General features: G+C 41.1%; 1 protein-coding gene across 3 annotated transcripts in view; it reads left to right on the top strand.

The window, feature by feature from the left end:
- Positions 1-14,980, top strand: part of SCEL (sciellin) — a 398,872-nt gene that overhangs the window by 242,114 nt on the left and 141,778 nt on the right. The window contains exon 1 of one of the 3 annotated variants that reach the window (XM_082434847.1): positions 6,598-6,676. The exons of the other annotated variants lie outside the window; for them this stretch is intronic. The gene's annotated coding sequence lies outside the window, so the exon portion shown is untranslated. Of the gene's footprint in view, positions 1-6,597; positions 6,677-14,980 lie in introns of those variants that run through there. 3 annotated transcript variants of the gene reach the window in all.

Here is a 14,980-nt window from a genome sequence, read left to right as displayed (position 1 = left end):
CTGCTGGTGGCACAGGAAAAATAGATTGGTTTCTGCTTCTCTCCCACCTTCCAAGGCTCATGTGAGTATCTCTCACAGGCTAATACGATGCAAAACCCTGATAACAAGGATTCTGAGAAATGTAGTTCCTAGTCTTCTAGCCCTTGTGAATAAGAGATCTTGGAAGGTGAATAGTGCTGGGTTACCCACAGATAATCCGCACAACACAAGATACACAAAAGTAAAAAAAAGAAGTCAATATAGGTGGTATGTGCTCAAAATACATTTTTCCTGGTAGGGGTATGAGATCAGTTTTTTTGGATAGTACTTCTCTAGTGCCCATCAATTCTAGCGAGTCTCTCACTCTTATCTTCCAATTACTGTCTCTCTAATTCACAGTCCTTCTCCCCGCCATCTTGCTTTTTGATCACCTCCTTCCTCACCATCCAGTAGACTTTTAAGTCACACCGATTTCATTCTCTTCCATCTTGTGCAGGTCCTATGGTGTATAGTTTTTCTTTGACTATGAGTACTTTCCTCCTTAAGATTGACCTAGAAAACATGGGCCATAGAGGGTACAGCTGAATGGGCAAAATGTTCTAATAGGGGCTGGGGAGAGGGAACAGCTATAAACCATTATTCATTAATAATTCTTCCTCTAGCACACACAAGAAGAAATGATCACAGACAGCACAGCTTTCTGTCCTGAGGTAACTCTGGTTTAGTCCCAAAGGGCTGATAACATCCCACAGACATTTGGTATGATGTTTTTCTCCCAGCATCCTTCTTGTTTTTTAGTTTGTCTTTCTGACCTCTAGGAACTGGCCTATTATTTCATCTACCCTTTCCCATGGACAAGTCAGAGAGTCTTCCTTATTGCAAAAACTAAATAACAACAACAAAAAACCCTTCAGTGCTCCACCCACTCAATGTTGGCATTCAGGAGGTTCATGCCTAGTTCACAGATGATTCACAGGGCTGTGAAAATTGACTCTCATTGAGAAACAACAAGAGACTCAGCCCTCAGCCCAGGGTGACAGCTCAGCTTACCTCTGCAGTCTCCCCTGATTCTCCCACTCAGCATAAGATTCCTCCCCTCCAACAGAGAAGTAGTTTTACCCCTTTGCAAGCCAACAGAATAACAAAACCTTTATCACTGAATATTGTATTCTGTCCAAAGCAAGCAGAGCCACACATCAAAAATAGGAAGATGCTGACCTCAGGTTGGGTGTAGTAGGAATCCTTGAGATAAAAAGGTGGGAGCTGGAACCTCATTCCTCTCAAACCTTTGACTTTTCCCATGATGGATGTGGCCTGTGGAAACAAGGTTATAGTAAAAAGGATGTTAGTATTTCTCTGCATGCGCAGTGCCCTTTGGGACTGAAAAAGGACCCTATGCAGGGCTGGTTCTGGGTCTGAGGCCTGTCATCCCTCCTGGGATGTATGAGATATTAGAGTCTCCCTTACTGGGTTCCCAGAATCTACCATGAATGTCAGGAGCTGTTTCAGTGGTATTCCATGGAAGGAAGGAGGGGAGAAAATAGAAAAGTAGAAATGGTATTTGTGCGTAGCATCCTGTATTAGTTCCATTCTTCACTTGGTTCAATGCAAGTAACATTTACCAGGGTAAGTTTTGTTTTGTTATGTTTTAATATTTTAAAAGTATCAGTAGCAGAAGAAGGCTACAGGCATTGTAATGTCAATGTGGACTTCTAGGTAAAGACAATTTAGTAGTAGGATTTCTTCTAGGGAGGCTGTAGCTAACCCCATGCCCCTGGCTGAGGATCTTGTTCTTTATGCCGTGCCTCATGAGGAAGACACAGCTGCCAAATTCCTCTGCACAATCCCCAAAGAATGTCCTTGCTTTTGAGAGTGTACTTACTGGGACCTTGTCAGATTTGGCTGTGAAGGGTGGGTCAGCACACGGGCGGGCTGCATACCTTTCCTGGGAGATCCAGGAAGCTGCTCAGCCACTCACATGGCAGTGGGAACTTGACGTGCAACATTAGAATTTTCTTCTGTGGTTAGGCGTTTGCCCAGAAATATCTGAAGTGCTTCAGTGAGATCCTCTCCATGGTAATTTTTTGTTGTTATTTTTAAGTAACTGGTTACCTTCACTAAATGACGTCAATGACATAATTCTTAACATTTCTTGATATGCCTCTGCCATGCTGGCAAATCACACAGTTATGTGAAATATGTTGGCTTTCTTTCCTTCTAATCTTTGTAGTCAACTCAGGAGGTCCCCGAAAGAAGAAACCCTCCCCCATCCCCGCACACTGTTTCTCTCAGCCATGGACTCTGCAGAGTGAGTGAAAGGGAGAGAAGGGTGTTTAATGCTGCTCTTTTATAATATGACCCATCGCTTTACTACTCCAGTCTTTTACTTCACTGGAGACTCCTATGGGCTGCCTTACAAATTTAACCCCAGTGCTCCTTTCTGTTTTGCTTTCCCTTACTGTTGGAGAAATAAGGATTTGGATGAAAGAGTAAAAGACAGTAGACTATCAAGTAGCTTCATTAGAAACCCACTAGGAATTACTCTTGCTGCAAGACAGAAGTTTGCTCCCATTTAGTTTTTTCATTTGAACCTACCTATTTTAGCAGAGGCAAAATGGGGCTTGATTGGGAGGAAAGGCAGAGAGGGAGTATATGCTTATAGGTTTCAGTCATCAGAGGATAATGCATTTTATATGTGCCCCTTTCTAGAGTCTGGGATGAAAATAAAAGTACGTAGACCACATAACTTCTCCTTAAGTACCTGGATAAGTAACAGTGGCCCCCATTCATGCAGAGGACACATGAAGAATATTTGATTCTGTAACATGAACACATCAACTCATAAAACCTTTTCTTTTCAGCTCCTATCTTGCCATTTGGCTTGTGATGGCTTTTATTTGGTGGAGGCTTTAGATGTGACGCTTGCCAAATGTTCATAAGGAAATCCATTTATTCAGAAAAGAAGTGTGCACTGAATGTCTCTTTATTCCTTCCTACATTTTCGGTACCTACTTGTTCGACAGGGCTTTTGGAAAAACAAAGTAGGCAAAGTGGGCGATGCTTAGGGTGATGTTAGGGTGCCAGGAAAGCCCAACTTTCCAAGAGATTCACACATTTTCACTGTGAAATGAAAGGGAACCCCAGTCTGGGTTTTCAGGGGGCCTTCCATGGACTCCCAGTGGCTGTGAACAGGGGAATGATCCCCAGAGCTGCTCCAGGCTTCTAACAGAGTAGGAGGGATACTTCTGTGGGTTTTCTCAAGTTGGGATTGTGCAAACAAAGATCAAGCACTGACATTCTCAGCCTTTCTACATGGGGTTGGCCACAGGCCTGTAAACTTCAGGCCCACTCCCTGTTTCTGTGTTGCAGAATTATAGTTATACTGGATAGGCAAGTCTGGTTGTGTGAGTTGTTTCTGAGGGGAAAAAATTCCTGACCAGCTTGAGTCAGAGGCGATGGTGGAAAGTCTGGTGTTGGCTTCCAAGAACAGAAAATACATGCACTCAAATGAAACGGCTTCTTCTCGAGAGCATCATGGAACAGTATGCAGTGGAAAATGGAGTGGGGGGCATGTTGCAGCAGCAGGAGTAACAGCAGCAAGGAGCAGAGGGTTAAAAACCCTGGCTCTTCCCTGTACCATTGTTTGCTGTGAAACTCTAAGCATGTTGCTTAACGTCTCTGAATCTCAGTTTCTTCATCTGTGAAATGAAGATGATAATAGTACTTTAGAAAGTTGTTCCGAGGGTGAAGTCGGATAAGGTGTAAGTGCTTCGAAGCTTCCCTGACATAGTAGGTTGTCAAGAAGTGTTCCATTATTTTGGATGGGCCCTGGTCTCACTTCCACGTAAATGAAGTTGTTGGATCTTTGGCAAGTCACCTGACCATTCAGAACCTCAGTATTCTTGTGTTGAAAATGAGGCTTTGACTAAGCGTTTATGATCTTTTTCTCATTTAGGATTCCCCCTCCACAGGGAGAGGACGAAAAAGAAAAGGCATGCTTTTCCCATACCGCTGGCTGGCAGGGAGCAGAGGGGGGCCCAGCACTGACAGTTCTGGCTGATACAGACCATTCTGCCCATGCCTGTTCCTTGGCCATATTGTCTACAGCTGCCTTCTGCTGCCACAGCAGAGCTGAGATTTGGGGTGTGGCCCACGAAGCCTAAAATAAAAGATTTACTATCTGGCTCTTTAAGAAAAAGATGGCTGACCTCTGGCCATAGACCAAGAGCAATAAGGAGGGCTGATTCTGAGTTGTGTCAGTTACATTAAGAGTGAAAGCTGTCATAACATTTTTATTTTGTTTGATGACTTCATACCAGACTTTGTCTCTATCTGTGCTTAAAGCCAAGAAGTATCATATTTTATTTGCTAATGCAAGGTTTTTGAACAAGAATCTGCTGGTTTCTTGGAAATTTCCCCTGATTGAGAAGAAATGTTTCATAAGATGTACTTTTTTTTGGTAAGTGTCATAATTTAAACAGATAATAACTTTGGACTCATAGGTCAGTATTGTGCCTTTTACATATAAAAATGCATTTAATCAAGTCTTTAGATTACTTTTTAGCCTGCCTTGGGAATTTGGTTGGTTTGTTAGTTTAAAATTCCCTCACTTTCTTTACTCTTCTTTGGCTATTAGTAGTAGAATTGACAAAGTCTAGATTTGTTTTTATGGAAGACATCTGAATGAATAGACATATATAATTTCTTTCTTCCTAAAAGAACTGAATACTAAGTAGAGAAAATGGAAAATAAAAAGGAAGCCAACAGGAAAAAAAAATTTAAAAGAGCGTGAAATGCATGAAATAAAAAAGCACCTAGAGGTGACCACCTGGAGGGGTGGGATAGGGAGGGTGGGAGGGAGATGCAAGAGGGAGGAGATATGGCGATATATGTATACGTATAGCTGATTCACTTTGTTATACAACAGAAACTAACACGACATTGTAAAGCAATTATACTCCAATAAAGATGTTTTTTAAAAAGTAAGAAATGCGAACCTTATTAAAAATAAAAAAACTAAAAAAATCAAATCACAACTATCAAACTTATTGGTCTCTCCCAGTCCTAAGATTCAATTAACCCAAGCATTTGAGAAATTTTCTCTTTTGGAACTAAGTAATGTAGGAGGATTCAAATCAGTTTTCAATCTAAAGAAAATATATGTTTTCTCAACTTCAATTCAATTAACATTTCTTGAGGACTGAGGTGTGTAAGTGACAGTAGTAAGAACTGAAGGAGATACAGACCATAGTGAGGAGCATATAATTCAATGGGAGAGGCAGGAGCATGTCTCAACAACTTCTATCTAAAGCAGAAATGGGAGGATTAGAATAGGGTGACCAAGAAAGAACTCTGGAAATATTTGAGAAACTATAACAGTTCCATTTCCTTGTTTGCTTACAACAGAAACTTGAATCAATAAGATGGAAAATTTATTGAGGGAAACTGGATGGTTCTCAGAATGGAAGGAAGAGTTGATAATGACAAGGTCTTGGAAAGACAGAAATAGAATATCTTTAAGATTCTGCTTCTGGAATAACTGAAGACTCAAGAGCTCACAACTGAACAGCCTTCTGCCCTATGACTCAAATTTGCATTCTCAGCAGAGAGCCTTTTTGCTTGGCTTGGATCACATGTCCAACTTTGGTGCTTGTGTGTAGTGGTGATATAGAGCTTGGGAGGGCATAGAGAGGGAAAAGTGGGCATTGCATTTTACTTTCCCACTAAAACCATTCGGCAAAGTTTATTGATACCATAAGAAGAAAGAAAGGATACTAAACAGGTAAAAGCTACTGTTGTCCTCTGTAGACATTTGCTAAAAGGAACTGGGGAGGATTTTGGAAGAGAAAGGGCTCAAGTTAGGCCTTAATGAATGAATAGGACTTTTAAAAGTAGATTTGGGGGACTAGGAAAAAGAGGGCATTCCAATCAGAGGGAACAGCTTGAGCAAAGGTATGGAACAAGAAAGAGTCCAAGTATAAATCATGATCTGAGAATGGGGAGAAGTCCAGTATGTTTGGTGTGTAAGGACATATAGTGAGTAAAATGGGGAGGATGATGGAGAAGGCATAAAATCAGAGTTCCAACTTATGTACAGGGTTGCAAAGATGATTGGTTGAGATAATGGATATGAAAGTGTTTTGTAAACTACAAAGTGCCTTGAAAACTATAAGGATTTTCACATCTATGAATTGTTTCAATTAAAAAAAAGTTCCTCAGTAAATAGAGTTTTTCAAACTAAAAAAAAAAAGCAAATTACCTCATAGTATTCTCAATCACCTAAAACCTCAAGTCTTCTCTCTCTCTCCCTCACACACACACACACATTCCCAAATTATTGAGACCAACTATTTTTAATAACTTTTAATTTAAATGACTTGGGGTTAGGAGAAGAATGGGGTGTTGGCAGGGGGTACTGTAAAATCAAAGCAATAAGAAGATGCACCAATTCCAAAATATTTGAGAATCACTGTTTTCTAGGGACATCATTTACACTATCAAAAATTTTGTTTCAGTGATAGATAACCCACTAGTTTACAAAAATATTTGGAAATTAAATTTTTTCTAGGATTCTCTGCTCTTTTCTGCAGGATTTATCCTTTGGTTATGTACAGTCAAGGAAGTGGGAGATAATTTAAAGCTGAATTGTGAGGAGGAAGGAGAGGAGGAGGACATGAGTAGGAGAAGCTGAAGTATGGTAAGTGGGGGGTCTTTCAGATATTGTGTGTAGGGAGGTAACAAGGACACAGTTTGGGAAAACCAGGTGGTTTGAGAGACTCAGTCAATCAGAATGTGTAAGCGGAAAATAGCAACAGAAACATAAGCATGACTGAGGAAAACAGTTTGAACCACATTTCTCTAGTCTAGTCTATTGAAGGCTGAGTTACTGAGAAGGAAGACCCAGGAGAAAAGAGGGTCTGGGGATTTCATTTTTTTCTCAGGCAGCTTCTATTCCATTTTCCCACGTGTCACATAGCAATGCAAATATATTCAATTAAGAAAAAATCGCTAAGAACTCTCTAGGTCAGGCTCATTGTGGACACTAAGGATTCAAAGATAAATAAGCTTGGGCTCCTACCCTCAAGATCCTTCATTCTAGTAGGAAAGACAAACACAGGTAGAGTTATTGATGAGTATGTGTGTGTGTGTAAATATGCATAAACCTAATATATAAGTTCTGTACATTTATAAATCTAATATATGTGAGCTACATGTACAACTATAATATATGAATCATATGTGTGTAAATATGAATATATAGAGGTATGTATGTGTGTTTGCATAGGTAATATATACAGCTTACACATGTTTTTCTCAAAGATTCAGCTGGGAACAGATTTCACATGATCATTGCAGCCAATACTCAAGCATCTAGTGATCATTTGAAAACATGCCTAAGTTGACGTTGTTCATGTTACTCATGAGTGGAACGTAGAAAATGACTGTTTAAAAAATTGCAGGTGTTTCTGGCATTTGTTTACAAAATTTTTAAATATAAAATTTTCGATGCAATCCTAAAGATATCACCAATTTTTAAGAGTATAGATTTTTGGGTATTTATTTACTAAATCAAATAACTGTATGCTTTTGAACTTTTGTTTGCTGAATAAAATTTTTAGTTTTTTAAAATTGTAAAAATATATGAAATTATAGAGAACCTTGAGAAAGTGCAAAAATATGATAGTTGTGGTAGACTGAATAATGTTCCTGCAAAGGCATCCACGTTCTAATCCCCAGAGCCGGTGAATATGTTACCTTGCATGGCAAAAGGAACTTTGCCGATATGATTAAATTAAGGGTCTTGAGATGGGGAGATTATCCTAGATTATCGGGGTGGGATCAATGTAATCATGGGTCCTTATGAGATAGAGACAGAGGATCAGAGTCAGACATAGGAGATGGAATGACAGAGCAAGAGGTTAGAATGATGCAAGGAAGGAGTCGTGAACCAAGGGGTGCAGGCAGCCTCTAGAATCTGAAAAAGGTGGACATGGATTCTTCCCTTTTATACTCCAAAAGGAACCAACCCTGCTAACACACTGACTTTAGACTTCTGATCTCCAGAACTGGAAAGTAATAAATTATGTTGTTTTTAAGCCACTAAATTTGTGGTAATTTGTTATAGCAGCAATAGGAAACTAATACAATAGTAAATTATTAGAGGAAAGATAAAATAGATTTCAAAAAAGAAATGAAACTCTGCCATGATGGATATGGGATACTGAGGAAAGAGAAGAAAAATGAGGACAAAAAGAGAGAAATGCCAAGCCAATCAAATACAAGAGCAAGTTGTCATCTAAGAGAAGGGAATTACGGAATGCTACACTGAACACTGCACAAATGAGGAAACTGAGACAAGAGGAGCTAAATGACTAGCACCAGGTTACACAAATAGTCGCTGGCAGAGTCTGTCTGACACCTGAGACTGTGCTCTTAAGCACTAGCCGTACTGCCTCTGCTACTGAGGTCTCCTAGGGGTGTATGTGGTATGCTGGGTACACGTAGTTTATAATATAATGTGTTTAAGTACTGTAATGAAGGCATATACAGAGTTCCCTTGGAGCAGAGAGGAAAGAGGGAGCCTGCCTGTGTTTAGGGAGTGGGATGGTAGGAAAATCTTCACAGAGCAGGTTAGGTATTTGCTGGGCCTTTAAAGGTGAATAAACATTACCAGATACACAAGAAGCAAGGATATTTCTGGTCACAGGAATGGAATTAGGACAAATGTTAAAGGCCTGAAACATACAGTATGTTTGGGCAAAGCAAGGATTTTGATGAGGTTAGAGCTTAGGGTGCATGGGGGCAAGTGTTGGGAGAGGAAGTCACTTAAAAAAGGCATCTAGACCAACTTTCTGCTTGTGCTATCTGCCCAGGCCAATATGGTACTTCAAATGTGGCTAGTGCAACTGAAGAACCTAATTTTAAATTTTATTTAATTTGATTAATTTAAATTTAAATAACCACACATGGCTAGTGGCTGCTGCATTGGACAACACCGTCTTATATGAATCTAAGGTACTAATTCAAATGATGGGACATGGGGAACTTATGATGGGTTTGAAGCTGGAGAGTGACATGATTGCATCTGTTCTGGAAAAATAATGTTAAGGGATGATGTATCTTTACTGGGGAGAGAGTTCTGACTTGCTGCGTGCTCCGCCTGTAGCCCACTTCCGAGTAGTTACAAGGCCTAGGGGAGCAGTGCCTTGTTCCGTGCAGTGATATTGCTTTGGTCACAGCTGACTGAGATGGGGTAGGTGTCTGTGCAAAACTGTCCTCGTCTGGCTTACCGGAAGCCACAGGATGGCCTGGTGCAAGAGCTCTACCTATAGGAACTCAGCATGGCTCCGCGGCCCATTAGGAACCTGGCTGCACAGCAGGAGGCAGGCGGCAGGTGAGCGAGCAAAGCTTCCTCTGCCACTCCCCCATCGCTGGCATTACTGCCTGAGCCACCCCCCCGCCCCCGTCCCGGTCCGTGGAAAAATTGTCTTCCACCAAACCGGTCCCTGGTGCCCAAAAGATTGGGGACCACTGACATAGACGGTAAAAGCGTCAGTGGTTTCCAGGGGTTGTGGGGAAGGAGGGATGATTAGGCTGAGAACAGAGGATTTTTAGGGCAGTGAAACTATTCTGTATGATAATAATGGTGGCTACATGTCATTATACATTCATCAAAACCCATAAAATGTTCAGCACCAAGAGTGATGTACTAATGTAAATTACAGACTTTGAGTGATGATGATGTGTCAGTATAGGTTCATCGATTGTAAAAAAGGTACCACATTGGTGAGGGATGTTGATAAATAGGGGAAGATATGTATGTGGGGGAAAGGGGTATATGGTATTTTTCTGTACCGTCCTCTCAATTTTGCTGTGACCCTAAAACTGCTCTAAAAGTAGTCTATTTGAAAGGAAAAAAGAAAAGAAAACTGGTGAGTTAGATTTACACCATCATTAAAGGACCTAGATTCTGTAGCAACTGCTGGCCATTCTCCTGTCTGATATTTTGATCTAACACATGTGGGCTGTGGTTTATTCTTTTTGATGCTATGGGTGATACAAGCGCCTACATACATGCGTATATAAAAACATTTCCTGCTAAAAGCCATTGTACTTTTCTGTCACCTGTTATTCAGGGCTCAGACCTACTGTAAATTTAGCTCACCCTGTAATCCAGCCATGGTCTCTTGGGTAAAGTGCCCATCTCCTTTCCGGCACTTTGGAGAGACAGTGGACCTTCATATCCAAGAATGTGGGCTCTGCAGTCAGCCTGCCTATATTGGAATTCTGGACATGTCTAATTCCCAACTGTGTGATCTTAGGCTTTTGTTTTCTGCTCTCTATCATGACCTAACAGCAGTTTCTATGGTTCCTATAGTGTAAGGTTTTTGTGAGGATTAAATGAAATAACATACATAAAGCACTAAGCAATGACTGGCCCACACTTAAACTACTGTCGTTGTTGCTTTTATCATCATCATTATAATCATCATCAGCCTTGCCTAATCTCTTCTGGTTTCTCTGGGCAAGGGTAGTTGCCTGTTGGAGCATGAAGAAGAGTCAGAAAGCCTCAGGAACTCAGGACTGAGCCCTCCTGGTGCCTCATGACGTTGTCTATAGAGTGCAGGTATGGAGTCCTGATCTCTTCACTGTGACCTGTCCAGGTGGTAAAGAGGCTGATCCCATCCATCTCCCTGCAGCAAGAAAGACGTGGACCTGAGGATGAAGTGATTGCCCATAGTGAATAGTGGATCTGCAGAGATGATGGAACACAGGCTCCCGTGGGGTCTCTCCTGGGCTCTCTGTGGGTCTGCACCATGCTGGCACCATCAGTGCGTATTAAGCAATGCACCCGCTCTTGCAGCACTGGCAGTAAGGCAGTAATTCATTAATTCTGGCATCTGTCTACTCCCAGCCAAAGAGAAATTGGCTCTGTAATTATCACTCTACTGTTACCGCTTTTGTTTCAACATGTACATAACATTTATTTTCTCCATCTGGGAGGAAAGTGGGGAGCCCTCTATCTTTCAACCTCTCAAAGTCCCTGCATGACAGATTAGAGAGCTTTGAGATGCTGATTTGTCCTGTTTGTATTTTTTTGCATTTTCAGCATCACTTTTTGAATCTCTCTGGGATGAGGAGGTATCTTAGTCTGTTTAGGCTGCTATAATAAAATTACACAGACTGGGCAGTTTATAAACAACAGGAATTTGATTCTCCCAGTTCTGGAGGCTGGGAAGTCTGAGATTAGGCTGCCAGCATGGTTGGGTGAGGCTCCTCTTCCTGGTTCATAGCCTGCGTCTTCTCACTGTGTCCTTACGTGGTGGAAGGAGCTAGAAAGCTCTGGGGGGTGGGTCTCTTTTATAAGAACAATAATCCCATTTATGAAGGCTCCACACTTATGACCTAAGCACTTCCCAAAGGCCCCACTTCCCAACACCATCATTTTTCTTTGCAGGTTAGGATTTCACATAACAGTCTTGAGGGGACACAAACATTCAGACTGTATAACAGGAAGTGACAGTCTTTTAATAGCAATTCTTAAATGAATGTATGACAAGTTCTTAGAACAATGCCTGGCACATGAACAGTGCTATATAAGTATTTGCTATTTTCATTATTATGTGGTGATAAGTGCTCGTTTCTGGCTGGTTGTTTCATTGGATATAACACAGAGAAAAAGCACTGTGCTGTTTTGGGAGATAGGTTCAGCAAACCCTCCCCCCATCTGAGACCTGTGGCAGACATTGCTAATCAATCGTGGCTCTCTCCTGTGCAAGTTCAAAGTTGCCTTACAAACCTCATCATATCCCCCCAGGCAGCCAGCGTCAAGCAGTCGCATTGGCACCCACGATAAAACATTTGCCATCACAGCCTAGGAGCTTACATTCTAGAGAGACCTCAAGAACTCCGCCACTCACAGTGAAACAGGCGTGGTAAAGCCAAATTATTCTAAGCATGCTCAAGGCTCCCCAGCTCAAGGCCTGAGTGAAACTAAGGCCAAACCTATTTGGCCACCTCCACCCCCATGCACATTCTTGACTGACCTCTTTGAACTTTGAGATTCTTAATTTTCAGCAGTCTTTGGGCTGAATGTCTGTTCAGCAATGAGGAAGTCTGAATTTTGCCCAAGTGTTTAGAATTAGCACTTTTCTGAATCAAAGATTTAGTTCTAAATGGAAAGACACTGACGTGGCTTAGTGGTATGGGTTCCAGTATATAAAATAAAAGAAACCCTCAATTCCACGCAGAAATAATTGTTTGGAAGCTCAAAAGGTTTAAATGTATTTTGGGCAGTATGTTTTTCTTCATTGCGAAGCAGAAAATTATTTTCTGGTTCTATATTTTATGAAGGATGAAAACATGCATCTAAGCATTCTATAATATAAGTTTAATATAAGTTACTACTTGTCCCTACAAGCTAGCTCTGAAACTGTTTTAGCCCTTCATTCAGCTAAATGAATGCTGAATGATCCTGAATATAATACTTCTAATTTACTTATTTTTTTGAGATGAGACAAGTCACATCTTGGTTTTTCAACTTTCTCATCTGTAATATTAATATCCAACCTCAGTCCAACCGACATTTATGGGCATCACAGAAATTTAAAACGTATTTCTAAAATATCTCACACACATATAATTCTATGAAAGCACTGAATAAACATATATATATATATATATGTATACTACTTTTAGAGAACATTTTCCATTTTAGATTTTCCAATTGCTCAGCCCAGAATAAGGGCACATTAAGAAAGGGATGTCCCAGTCCGTGACTGCGTCCTGCAGTTGCCTGAACCTTCTAATCTGAATGTTTCTACGTCTTCTTATAGTCCCTTCTGTGACTGTAGCTCAGCTGGACTGTGGTTTTTCAGAAGCTGTCTTGAAATGGGGAGGATTTGGTTAATTATTGGTGTGACAGATGAATAAAGATGACCCAGGAAATTCTAATGACTCACTCCTCTCAGCAATGTTCCAGATTCGCTAAGCTTCTTTAAAGCCTCCCTGGCTGCCACGGAAGGTACATTTCAGAACCTGTAATAGGAACCTGCACGTAGCATGGCTCTTCTACACTGTTCCTTCCTCACCAGAAGCAGGTGTTGACACTGGAGTCTACTGCTGCCCTCAGATGTGAAAGAAGTTTCTAGCATCCTTTTCACATTTTTAAAGGTGATGAAATCACAAAAATCTCAAAATTCTTATATTTCAGGATGTACTTTTCCTTTGATAGTTTTACGAAAATTCCATGTGTAGAATCTGTGTAATAGATTCCTTTCATATTTCCTGATCTCAGGGCTCCAAAGGACTTTTCTCTCCTAAGGATCTTGATTCCTACCAGCAGTACATTTCCTGTGTGTGTATCTGGGCCCCAGCCTTCCAGGTACCATGGGCCAGATAGAGATTCCTCCTACTTTAAGTTTTGTGTGTTTTTTTTTTTAAGGAATTCCTTTATTTTTATTTTTTATTTACTTATTTATTTACTTATTTATTTATTTATTTTTGGCTGTGTTGGGTCTTCGTTTCTGTGTGAGGGCTTTCTCTAGTTGCGGCAAGCGGGGGCCGCTCTTCATCGCGGTGCGCGGGCTTCTCACTGTCGCGGCCTCTCCCGTTGCGGAGCACAGGCTCCAGACGCGCAGGCTCAGTAATTGTGGCTCACGGGCCCAGTTGCTCCGTGGCATGTGGGATCTTCCCAGACCAGGGCTCGAACCCGTGTGCCCTGCATTGGCAGGCAGATTCTCAACCACTGCGCCACCAGGGAAGCCCTGTGTTTTGTTTTTTAAAAGAGAATCCAAAATAGATTGGATACTGTGGCACCTCGTGAGGGATAGAGTTGTGGGTATTGTTGATGTCAGTTAAAAGGGTGATAACAGGAGTACATATTTTTGGTCTACCAAGGCCATAAATTACACAAAGAATTCACCAAAGACAGCAGGTCCATGAGTGAGCTGTTTCAATTGAATTGGTACTTGTACAAGGTGACACCCTCTTTCACACCACCCATCTCCTCCCTGTGTGACTCAGCCACTGAGGGAGAAGCCTCTGATCTGTTCATTAACACAGGCAGGTGGAGGTGGAAACTGCACTCAGTAAACTCCAGGTACCCATTAGTTTCAGCTGGATCCACCTGGGGAATCACTGCAGGCTGTTTAGACAAGAAGTCCCGGTTAACTGCTCAAGAAAGGTAAGTTGAATTATATTTGCAAATGTAAATATCTCTGCTTTATTGCATAACTTTCCCTGTTTTCTTTGCAAGTGATTAAAATTAGAACTTACTCTCTTAACTTTGTCTTTTTCCCAGTTAAATTTTAACAGCTTCCAACGGGCTGTTCTACTTGTCGACAGTTCTGCTGCTCTTTGTTGTGATTTTAGATGGCATTGCTTTTAAATTCTCCGCAATTTTACCCTTTTCCGGGCAGCAGAGAAATGAAAGCCTATTTGAGTTTCCACGTAGGAGCTGTCAGCTGGTGAATCTGGTCACACATAAGGATAGCAAATTCTTTAAGTCGAGAGACCAGCACTCACTGGTCTACTTTCTCAAGTGACTATAAAAACATTTTTTAAAAGGAGCTCCCTGTCTTCACAGATGATGCTTTTACTGAAATGGTGAACTCTACTCTTTTATAGATAAGAAGTCTTTGTTTTTCTTGACTGCTGCAAGCATTGCAAGTCACTGAGCTGTGAGACAGAGATGCCCAGTCCCCCACCCTATCTTCCCCAAATAAGAAAATCACATTTCTTGAGTGAATATACCAAGGAATAAAGCAGGGCAGGGCTAACTGAGGGTGCGCAGTTTCCCACAGGGATTCGTGTGCATTTGGCCAACTTTGCTATGTTATATCCTGAGTTCTAACCTACATATTGATTAATGTACATAGGGGCAATTTTCAACCTCTATTCATATCCTAGTCCTGAAAAGCCAGTTTTGGAAGCCCTTTGATAAGAACAGAAAAGTTATTTTAACCAGGCTTTCCTTTATGATTAATAGCTAAGCTGACTT

This window comes from Balaenoptera physalus, assembly GCF_965194825.1.
Source record: "Balaenoptera physalus genome assembly, chromosome: 18".
Lineage (NCBI taxonomy): Eukaryota > Metazoa > Chordata > Mammalia > Artiodactyla > Balaenopteridae > Balaenoptera > Balaenoptera physalus.
Note: the sequence above shows the minus strand (reverse complement) of the source record. Positions and strands in the feature narration are given on the sequence as shown.